The sequence below is a fragment of the Pelophylax lessonae genome (genome assembly GCF_965119305.1).
Source record: "Pelophylax lessonae genome assembly, chromosome: 3".
NCBI lineage: Eukaryota > Metazoa > Chordata > Amphibia > Anura > Ranidae > Pelophylax > Pelophylax lessonae.
The window spans coordinates 430,429,568-430,441,821 of NC_138770.1; positions in this window are offsets into that span (position 1 = coordinate 430,429,568).

Below are 12,254 nucleotides of genomic sequence, written 5' to 3' on the forward strand. Positions count from 1 at the left end.
TGGGGTACCTCAGGGATCTGTACTGGGACCGATTTTGTTTAATATCTTCATAAGTGATATTGCAAAAGGCCTCGATGGTAAGGTTTGTCTTTTTGCTGATGACACAAAGATTTTTAACAGGGTTGATGTTCCTGGAGGGAAACGCCAAATGGAAAAGGATTTAGGAAAACTAGAAGATTGGTCAGAACTCTGGCAACTGAAATTTAATGTGGATAAGTGCAAGATAATGCACCTGGGGCGTAAAAACCCAAGGGCAGAATATAGAATATTTGACACAGTCCTGACCTCAGTATCTGAGGAAAGGGATTTAGGAGTAATTATTTCAGAAGACTTAAAGGTGGGAAGACAATGTAATAGAGCAGCACGAAATGCCAGCAGAATGCTTGGATGTATAGGGAGAGGTATAAGCAGTAGAAAGAGAGAAGTGCTTATGCTGCTGTACAGAACACTGGTGAGACCTCACTTGGAGTATTGTGCGCAGTACTGGAGGCCATATCTCCAGAAGGATATAGATACTCTAGAGAGAGTTCAGAGAAGAGCTACTAAACTAGTACATGGATTGCAGGAAAAAACTTACCAGGAAAGGTTAAAGGACCTTAACATGTATAGCTTGGAAGAAAGAAGAGACAGAGGGGATATGATAGAAACTTTTAAATACATAAAGGGAATCAACTCGGTAAAGGAGGAGAGCATATTTAAAAGAAGAAAAACTACCACAAGAGGACACAGTTTTAAATTAGAGGGGCAAAGGTTTAAAAGTAATAAGAGGAAGTATTACTTTACTGAGAGAGTAGTGGATGCATGGAATAACCTTCCTGCAGAAGTGGTAGCTGCAAATACAGTGAAGGAGTTTAAGCATGCATGGGATAGGCATAAGGCTATCCTTCATATAAGATAGGGCCAGGGACTATTCATAGGATTCAGATATATTGGGCAGACTAGATGGGCCAAATGGTTCTTACCTGCCGACACATTCTATGTTTCTATGTTTCTTTGTCTAACAGCAGCCCTGGTTGTCATACTATGCAGTCTTTGAAATATTACCTTCTCAAAATCTGAACAGCAAGCTTTGCATCAAAAACCACACTCCCAAAATAGGGTAACTTAGCTACTATCTATGTTAGGGCCAGTAGGCAAGTGCATCTCTGTATATAAGAACTTATTAACCTCTTTCACAATATAATATTTGTTTTTATTGCCTTCTTGTCATTTGAGTAAGTATCAATCTCTTGTAATGCTCTATACCAGTGATGGAGAACCTTGGCACCCAAGATGTTTTGGAACTACATTACCCATGATGCTCAGGCACTCTGCAGTGTAGTTGAGCCTCATGGGAAATGTAGTTCCAAAACATCTGGAGTGCAAAGGTTCGCCATCACTGCTCTATACAGTAGATCTCTGGTTGAGAAAGAGAAGGTTAGCAAAAGGGGCCCTTCAGTTATTTTGCAGTGGCCATTTGCTACCATGGTGCATGCTGAGTAAAAGCCAAGTTTCTACACAATTGCTGTTGTGATCACTTATTTAAAGAACTTAGAAATTTTACAATAAAAATAAGGTTTAACCACAGATCTGGCACATTTACGGTTTAAAAAAATTAGAAATATCCTATTTAATTATTTTCATAGCATCTCTTTCAGAAGAGACCATAGGAGGTAATGTAGCTCCCCAGGGCAATTCTGATTTTGTGTCTACAGCCAATAATTACATTCGTTAAATTATCCACTAGTATTACAGGAGGTTTATAGAGGAGGTTTATATGAGGAAGCTTAATTTAGCTAAATTCTAAAAATGTCCATCTATATATTTGCTCACCGAATACCAACTGAAACTATTTTATTCTGTCCTCTACTTCACCTGTTATACAGCGATGTGCATAACACTATGGTGGTATCACTTGAAATGTGTACTTCATAAAAACATCTCTCAAATATCCTCTTAAGGCTTAGTAACCAAACAGCCCTGTGTGCTCCTGCATGTTACTTTACATCCGGCTCCCAAATTGAAGTGACAGATGCAGCTGCATAAATAAAGAAAAAAAGGAAGTGTGTTTCCTATTTTTTTTTTTTCTTAAAAAAAAAAAAAAAAACAGTAGCACTACCTTATAAATTAAACCTTTGCACCTCTATCCCCCTTAGGTAGACCAGCAGCATTAAAATGTGTGAGTTTTGGATTGACTATGCAAGAATTCCTCCAGTAATGGCTTCCTGTAAGACATGTTCAAATTCAGTCTGTTTTGGGGTTGTTTAAAAATATGTGTGAACCATGTTCTTTAATTCTGGGCCAAATCAAATGTTTTTAGTAATCCAGAAGATACACAGAAAAATGTGACCCAACTGTTTTTTACTTCGGCTAGGAAGTCACATAATTAGTCTGAGTTATCTATAAACATTCACATTTCCTGCTAACATTACTTATAAATAAACTGGCCTGTCTTATTTCTTAACGGTTGGTTTATAAGTGTGCAAAGATTGCAGTGACACGTTATTGAAAGAGGTGTATACAAGCTAGAAGGAGCAGTAAATTCCTCCGTTTCATCATTTTAATAGCACTATCAATGTTTTCACAGTTTATTGACAGGTAACATTGGACCCGTCTTTTATATGATGTGGGGAGAACATAAGAGATAGTTATAGAGGCCGTGGTGTGGAGAGACTAGAGCCTTTATTTATTAGCATATAGCTTATATCTACTGATGTGTAATAACCCCCAGCAAGAAATCAGCTTTTATTAGCCAATTTAGCTGCAGAAACCTGATACATTAATTTCCTGTATTTATATAGTGCTGTCACGCTTTATAGAGTACACAAAACCCATTCATTTTAGTCCCTGCTCCCCAACTAAGGCCCCACACACTCTCAGGCCAGTTTGGGATGGGTCTTTTTGGCCCCTTAAAGTGTTACTAAAGCCAAGAGCCTGTATTTACTATGTCTGGTCTCCCACAGTACACAGAACATGGAAATGCAATTGTTTTAGTAAATATAAACTGCTAAATACCTTTTCTCATCAGCAGTATAGAGCAGTCTTATGACTTCTATCAATGTCTGGTTAAAGCATGTAGGAGGAGTTTTCATTCTACTCTGACTGTCCTATGAGGCTGCAGGACCCCTGACCTTCTGTCTAAACAGTCCTGATTGGCCCTGTGCCGATCACTTGCACTCTCAGGCTGCAGGCCCCTGACCTTCCTTCTCGACAGTCCTGATTGGCCCTGTGCCGATCACTTGCACTCTCAGGCTGCAGGCCCCTGACCTTCCTTCTCGACAGTCCTGATTGGCCCTGTGCCGATCACTTGCACTCTCAGGCTGCAGGCCCCTGACCTTCCTTCTGGACAGTCCTGATCGTCCCTATGCCAATCATATGCACCTTCGCAAGGAAAAAAAACATTTCTAGCAATACACCCCAAACTGAGCATGTGCAGAGTGACTCCAAAGGCTCTGTCTTATCAGGAGATGGTTAGGGGACAGTGGAAGAAAGGGAACATCAGAGAAGACATTTCAGGCTTCAAACATAAAGATATAAAACTGTATTTTTTTGTGAAGAATCAACAACAATTGGGACACAATCATGAAGTGGAAAAAAATTTATTGGATATTTCAAACTTTGCTAACAAATAAAAAACTGAAAAATTGGGCGTGCAAAATTATTCAGCCCCTTTACTTTCAGTGCAGCAAACTCTCTCCAGAAGTTCAGTGAGGATCTCTGAATGATCCAATGTTGACCTAAATGACTAATGGTGATTAACCTCCCTGGCGGTATGATTCTTTTGGATTTTAGGTGCTGAAAGCGGTACCATTAATTTGCATGTAATACTTGTGAATGAGCAGCCCAAACCAACTGTATACATTTATTATATATATATATATATATATATATATATATATATATATATAAATATATATATATGTATGTATATATATATATATATATATATATATGTGTATATATATATATATATATATATATATATATATATATATATACAGTGGGTACGGAAAGTTTTCAGACCCCCTTAAATTTTTCACTCTTTGTTATATTGCAGCCATTTGCTAAAATCATTTAAGTTAATTCTTCTTTCTCATGAATGTACACATAGCACCCCATACTGACAGAAAAACACAGAATTGTTGACATTGTTGCAGATTTATTAAAAAAGAAAAACTGAAATATCACATGGTCCTAAGTATTCAGACCCTTTGCTCAGTATTTAGTAGAAGCCCCCTTTTGATCTAATACAGCCAGGAGTCTTTTTGGGAAAGATGCAACAAGTCTTTCACACCTGGATTTGGGGATCCTCTGCCATTCCTCCTTGCAGATCCTCTCCAGTTCTGTCAGGTTGGATGGTAAACGTTGGTGGACAGCCATTTTTAGGTCTTTCCAGAGATGCTCAATTGGGTTTAAGTCAGGGCTCTGGCTGGGCCATTCAAGAACAGTCACGGAGTTGTTGTGAAGCCACTCCTTCGTTATTTTAGCTGTGTGCTTAGGGTCATTGTCTTGTTGGAAGGTAAACCTTTGGCCCAGTCTGAGGTCCAGAGCACTCTGGAGAAGGTTTTTGTCCAGGATATCCCTGTACTTGGCCGCATTCATCTTTCCCTCGATTGCAACCAGTCATCCTGTCCCTGCAGCTGAAAAACACCCCCACAGCATGATGCTGCCACCACCATGCTTCACTGTTGGGACTGTATTGGACAGGTGATGAGCAGTGCCTGGTTTTCTCCACACATACCGCTTAGAATTAAGGCCAAAAAGTTCTATTTTGGTCTCATCAGACCAGAGAATCTTATTTCTCACCATCTTGGAGTCCTTCAGGTGTTTTTTAGCAAACTCCATGCGGGTTTTCATGTGTCTTACACTGAGGAGAGGCTTCCATCGGGCCACTCTGCCATAAAGCCCCGACTGGTGGAGGGCTGCAGTGATGGTTGACTTTCTACAACTTTCTCCCATCTCCTGACTTTATCTCTGGAGCTCAGCCACAGTGATCTTTGGGTTCTTCTTTACCTCTCTCACCAAGGCTCTTCTCCCCCGATAGCTCAGTTTGGCCGGACGGCCAGCTCTAGGAAGGGTTCTGGTCGTCCAAAACGTCTTCCATTTGAGGATTATGGAGGCCACTGTGCTCTTAGGAACCTTAAGTGCAGCAGAAATCTTTTTGTAACCTTGGCCAGATCTGTGCCTTGCCACAATTCTGTCTCTGAGCTCTTCAGGCAGTTCCTTTGACCTCATGATTCTCATTTGCTCTGACATGCATTGTGATCTGGAAGGTCTTATATAGACAGGTGTGTGGCTTTCCTAATCAAGTCCAATCAGTATAATCAAACACAGCTGGACTCAAATGAAGGTGTAGAACCATCTCAAGGATGATCAGAAGAAATGGAAAGCACCTGAGTTAAATATATGAGTGTCACAGCAAAGGGTCTGAATACTTAGGACCATGTGATATTTCAGTTTTTCTTTTTAATAAATCTGCAACAATGTCAACAATTCTGTGTTTTTCTGTCAGTATGGGGTGCTATGTGTACATTCATGAGGAAGAAGAATGAACTTAAATGATTTTAGCAAATGGCCGCAATATAACAAAGAGTGAAAAATTTAAGGGGGTCTGAATACTTTCCGTACCCACTGTATATATATATATATATATATATATATATAATGTATACAGTTGGTTTGGACTGCTCATTCACAAGAATTACGTATGTATATATATATATATATATATATATGTATGTATATATATATGTATATATGTATATATATATACTGTGTATATATATATATATATACATAAAAAGTACAGTAAAACTGCAGGAAAGGGCACTGGGGGGGCAATGTAATGTGATTTTTCTTTATTTTGAATGGTATCAGTGTGTTTGGTGTGTTTTTACATTTGAATTTGCCCCCGGTTCCACCCCCCTGTGAACGTCACGTCGCCAGAGACGGAAGCCGGGGCTCGCAGACGATCGGGAGGAAGCTCCGCTGCCGCATACCGCCCGCATACTTCGCTGGATCCCGGAGAAAAGGTCAGTAAAACCTCTACCAGGATCCAGCGATCTTCCTAGCGCTACCCCGAGTGTGGCTCGGGGTTACCGCTTTTGGCTCTAAAATCTAACCTCGAGTCACGCTCGGGAATACCGCTAGGAAGGGTAATAGAATCCACCTGTGTGTAATTAAGTCTCCATATAAATGCACCTGCACTGTGATAGTTTCAGAGGTCCCTTTAAAGCGCAGAGAGCATCATGAAGAACAAGGAACACACCCGGCAGGTCCGAGATACTGTTGTGGAGAAGTTTAAGGCCGGATTTGGATACAAAACAATTTCCCAAACTTTAAACATCCCAAGGAGCACTGTGCAAGCGATAATATTGAAATGGAAGGAGTATCATCAGACCACTGCAAATCTACGAAGACCTGGCCGTCCCTCTAAACTTTCAGCTCATGCAAGGAGAAGACTGATCAGAGATGCAGCCAAGAGGCCCATGATCACTCTGGATGAACTGCAGAGATCTACAGCTGAAGGTGGGAGACTCTGTCCATAGGAAAACAATCAGTCGTATACTGCACAAATCTTGCCTTTATGGAAAAGTGGCAAGAAGAAAGCCATTTATTAAAGATATCCATAAAAAGTGTCGATTAAAGTTTGCTACAAGCCACCTGGGAGACACACCAAACATGTGGAAGAAGGTGCTCTGGTCAGATGAAACCAAAATCGAACTATTTGGCAACAATGCAAAACGTTATGTTTGGCGTAAAAGCAACAGAGCTCATCACCCTGAACACACCATCCCCACTGTCAAACATGGTGGTGGCAGCATCATGGTTTGGGTCTGCTTTTCTTCAGCAGGGACAGGGAAGATGGTTAAAATTGATGGGAAGATGGATGGAGCCAAATCCAGGACCATTCTGGAATAAAACCTAATGGAGTCTGCAAAAGACCTGAGACTGGGGCGGAGATTTGTCTTCCAACAAGACAATGATCCAAAACATAAAGCAAAATCTACAATGGAATGGTTCACAAATAAACATATCCAGGTGTTAGAATGGCCAAGTCAAAGTCCAGACCTGAATGCAATCGAGAATCTGTGGAAAGAACTGAAAACTGCTGCTCACAAACGCTCTCCATCCAACTTCACTGAGCTCGAGCTGTTTTGCAAGGAGGAATGGGCCAAAATTTCAGTCTCTCGATGTGCAAAACTGATAGAGACATACCCCAAGCGACTTACAGCTGTAATCGCAGCAAAAGGTGGCGCTACAAAGTATTAACTTAAGGGGGCTGAATAATTTTGCACGCCCAATTTTTCAGTTTTTTATTTTGTTTAAAAAGTTTGAAATATCCAATAAATTTTGTTCCACTTCATGATTGTGTCCCACTTGTTGTTGATTCTTCACAAAAAATTACAGCTTTATATCTTTATGTTTGAAGCCTGAAATGTGTCAAAAGGTTGGAAAGTTCAAGGGGACCGAATACTTTCGCAAGGCACTGTATATAGTACTGACAATTTACGCAGCCCTTTACGTACATTCCCTCAAGGAACTTACAATCAATCATACTTACACATACTAGGTCCAATTTAGACAGGAGGCACCTTGAGTAAGCACTGTGTAAAAACCTGTGCTGGGTTTCTTGATGGTGGCAGGGTCCCCTCTGATGACCAACATACCTCAAATCCTGTGATCTCCCAAAAGTGGAGCAGTGGTAGTGGTGGTGGCTGCTTCAGAGGCACTTTTCAGATATTTTTTTAACCACAGCAGCCAAGCCACGAAGCAACCACAGGCAGTTATTGAACCACATGATCACTGACAACATTGGGTCCACAGCTGATGCAGTCACTCTCAGAATTGAAGGCCCCATGGACTATTAGATGTCCAGGCTGGAAAACTAGTCAGAATGTCTTCAGTATTTTAGTATCTCTGCACAAAGAAATCACCACTGGTTTTTGTGGATTCTGATCAACCATGACCAGAAAAGACAAAAGAACTCAGGTTTTACAATGTTGTATTCACTGAGGATTTTACAAAGATATTAAAAGCATAGACATAGACTAGAGTTCACCCACTGCAGGCTCCTAAAACACAGACGGATTTATGAAACTTTAGGTGGTGGCACAATATATTACTAATCTAAAAAGTACTTTGACTGACCTGACTCAGTACTTCTTAAAGCCAACCCACACACTTAAGGAAACAAGTCGAGTAATACTTTGGCATAAAGGCACTGGCAAAGGAAGAAAATATTGTCTAATTTACAGTTCTCTTAGACAAAACCTATCTTATGCCAAATCAAATTGAGTTTTGTGATGCAGCTCCAGTATAAACTGACTTAAGTGAATCACTGCAGACATATGCAGTTTTCAAACACTAGTAGTATTGTCATTTCATTGGATACACATCAGTCTGATGAGTCAGCCAGTGGATTTATTTTAACCTCCAAGACACACATACTAGATCCCATAACCCAGACACATTTGGCCATGGTACATTCATAACCATGGGGGAATCAACAGCTTGCTGTGGGAAACCTGAACTGAATTGATCAATACAATAAAAATATTAGACGTGTATTGTGGTGCATTTTCTAACACTAACAGCTTGTGCACAGGGCCATCTAAGCAAATACGTATAATAAATGGTACATCCTGAAAGCAAGAAAGGAATAATTATTTTTACTAGCTGATATATTCTTCTGGACCAATGCTTTTAACATGCATTGAAAGAAATAAAAATGAACAGTAACCAAGAAAGTCCAGTGATAAAGAAATACATAAACATAAAGCAAAGAGATCATATAAAGTGAGTTTTAAAGGCTGTTGTCTTCTACATTGCAATTAAAAAACTGTATTTATTGATAGCTAAGGAAGGAAGGGGTGCAGGAAAGAATCATCGCAGTCAAAGTTAACTACTTTTAATAGACTTTGAATGGAGACATTAAAGGGAACAAGCAGGAGTATCCTGGGTCCTAATGCAAAATGTGAACAAGGGTCCACTATCTTTCAAATTTAAAAGGAAGATATAAGGATAGAAATATGGGAGTTTTTCTTGCTGACTAGCTTTTTAATAAGAATACTCTTGAGAGCTGTCACCTTTATCATCACTGGAGTACTTAATTATTCCCTGACCCAGTACAAATATTTACATATCAGGTGTTGAGACATTTTATATACATATGCAGGTCACTGACTGAGTAGTAAAGAAAGGATGAGAATGACAGCCCTAGAATTTGCATCTTGAAAACCAAGTCAGCAATGACAACTTCTAAAGGCACTGCTAAAGGCAGAAGAAATACTCCCCAGCTATAGTCCCTGACCTGGCATCATGCTGATCATCACACTTAATATAAAACAATTGTAAAAAAATTGTACAAAAAATACCGCTTTAGAAGCGATTGTACATTAAAGAGGAGTTCCACCCTGGGAAAGTTTTTTTTAATAAAAATACCCCCGGGACAGTCAGGGCTAGTGCATTCCACAATGGCTAGCCTCTGATCTGTCCCGGGTTGCACTTACCTTTTAGAAGAAATACTTACCTTGAAAATGTATTGTCCAGCGCTGCCATCTCAGGTGTGGGCAGCTTGAAGCCAGCGCGATCCTCTTCTGTGTCCTCTTCCGTCTTCTTCGGTCCCACGATGCACTGCACCCCACCGTCACTTCCGGTGCCTCAGCGTCATCCCTGCACAGCTTCTGGGCATGCCCAGAAGCTGTTTAGCAAGGTATGACGGCGCCTGCACCGGAACTGACGTCGGGGCCGGTGCAGGAGCATTGATTCCTGGGAGCGATGATGTTCAGCTCCCAGGAATCATTGCAAGCCAGGAAGTGACGAATCGCCGTGGCCACCAAGGGGAGGAAGAGGAAGTAAGGTAAGTATATTTTCTTCTAAACAAGGTTAGTAAAAAAAAAAAAAAAAATTGTGATTATCCATTTGTTTTTCAGGTGACCCGAAGCAAGAAGATGGAGGTAAGTATAATTTTAGGGTGGAACTCCGCTTTAATCTGATTGTTAGTACACAGCTTTCGAGAGCCGATCATCTGAAATTACCCAATGAAACAAACATGAAAATTTTCCTTGTACGATACCAGATCGTACGATTTTCATTTAATCAGTACAGTTTTGTTTACCCGAAAATACACTACAAATGCACTGCAACACATTACATCATTTAGCATGTAAAAAAAAAAAAAAAAAAAAAAAAACGGTCAATAATCTCATCGTGCCTACCAGGCTTTATTCTTTAAAGGTTGGTCTTGACTCCACCTCTCTCAACTTTCATTTCTCCCTTTTGGTCCCTTTGTATGAAGAAGTCAGGAGAAAGCTGGGTCTGCATATGACTAATTAAACTGATTATTTTCTTGTAACATGAAACAGTCCATGGTAGTAAACATAGTGAAACTCTATACATCCTGAAAGCTGAAATAGTTACAACTTGTGTTTTGCTGAAAAAAGTAGGGTCTTAAAACAGACAGAATTCTAATGAAAGACACAGATATCACTTCCATTCCATTGAAATTTGTTGAATCTCCCACATTCTGCTTTGCATTATTTAATTACAGGCAACAGAGAATGGTGAGAACAGGGATTCCACTGGCTTTATTTCCTTTGATAACTAGGAAAGAAATGTCCGTCCAATAAAATAGAAAAGTGAAAACAAAAGCCAAATGTTTAGACAGCCAAGCAATCTGCTATTATCAAGGTTGCTAGTAGCACCCAAATGTCACTGATATCAGCAACATCCTTTCTCATGCTGGTTGTACATTTTCAAAGCGCTGAACTGGAAATTTTTTTCCCCACTGTGTGCCAGAAAATAGAGCGTAGACAATACAAACATAGGGCTCTAGGTTACCCACCAGCTGTTTTAGGGCCCAATGCCCAAGGATTGCTTGCTGGAAAAAAAAATTGTAGCTGCCAGAATTTTCTCCTGGCACAGCTTTGATCACATACCGATATCCTTTGTAAGTAACCTATGCCAAACAATCTCATATTGTTTTGTTCACATGAATGATAACAGCATAATAAATGAGCATATAAAGTACAATTGTGCTATTTATACACATAAAACGTAAGGAATATTCAAACCATATAAAATGGAAACCCTACCATGTTGCAAGTTGGTATAAAAGTTAAGGTGTCTGTAGACAAAAACGTTTTTTAGTTTTGGATAGAGTGGAGAAGGATTAGACCATCTGTCAGGTTTTTATTACAGTCTTTGTTGCCATTGGGTAGATTCACTGCTCTAGTTTAGGTCCCCTGGGATAGGACAGAAGTCAAAGGCTAACCAATAGAATCTTAACCTGGCAAGCGTTTAATTTTTTTTCCTACTCTGTCCAAAATGTAAAAAAAAAGTTCTGGTTAGAAATAGGTGAAGTTGGGAAAAATGTACATAGGTGAATTTTTTAAAATGTGATTTTTATTCAACTTCACTGGCCCAGCCATAGGACACATAATGTCACTTTGAGGGAATGCCTGCGCTGGGTCTCTGCAGTCAGCCCTAGAAAAAGCCACACATGTCTATACAGTAATGAGCATAACAGGACAATCTTTTCCTTCTTGGCTCTCTCCAGAGCAGTCTCTCTCTCTATGGCAGGATTTTTTTCAGAAGGGTCGCTTACCACATGTAACCCAGCTGGCATTGTCTCTGACATTGTTCCCCCTTTGCCCCCCTTTCCCCTTGCTGTCATGGCTTCAGTAAGAGACTGATACTATGGGGTTGTGAACAGCCCGATTAAGCCAAGCCCACTACTCAGGGGACACAGAGTAAGAGAATATGGGTCACTGTGTCTTCTGGGAAAACTTGGGCTGATGGGAAAGGTTGTCTCCACACTGTGACACAGCCCTGTGGGAAGCAGAAAACTTAATTTCCCAAAGTGCGTAGGTAGAGCAGGCAGAGCAAGGAGGGGAGGACAGAGACCTGAATCCTGGGTGGAGAAAGGCACACACATGAAATAACAGGGGTTACAGGCATAAACTGAGGCAAGAAGCAGAAAAGTATCTCTGGATTGCTGCTACTGGACAGAAAGGTCACTGAGCACAGGCATGGGACTCTAGGCTGCACACCCATCTGTGTGGACTAAACTGCTACAGGGACACTGTGTCCACCACAGACTGCACCACTAAAGGTACTGTGCATTGCTACTGCTACAGGCTCCATAGAGGTAGAAGGCTGCAGTTTCATCCAACACCTGTTTAAGGGGGAAACCCTGTGCGTGTAATGTGATGTGATGCCATTGGAAATGTGAATCACCAGTGCTTTCAAGAAAAATGTTCTCTAATAAAAAT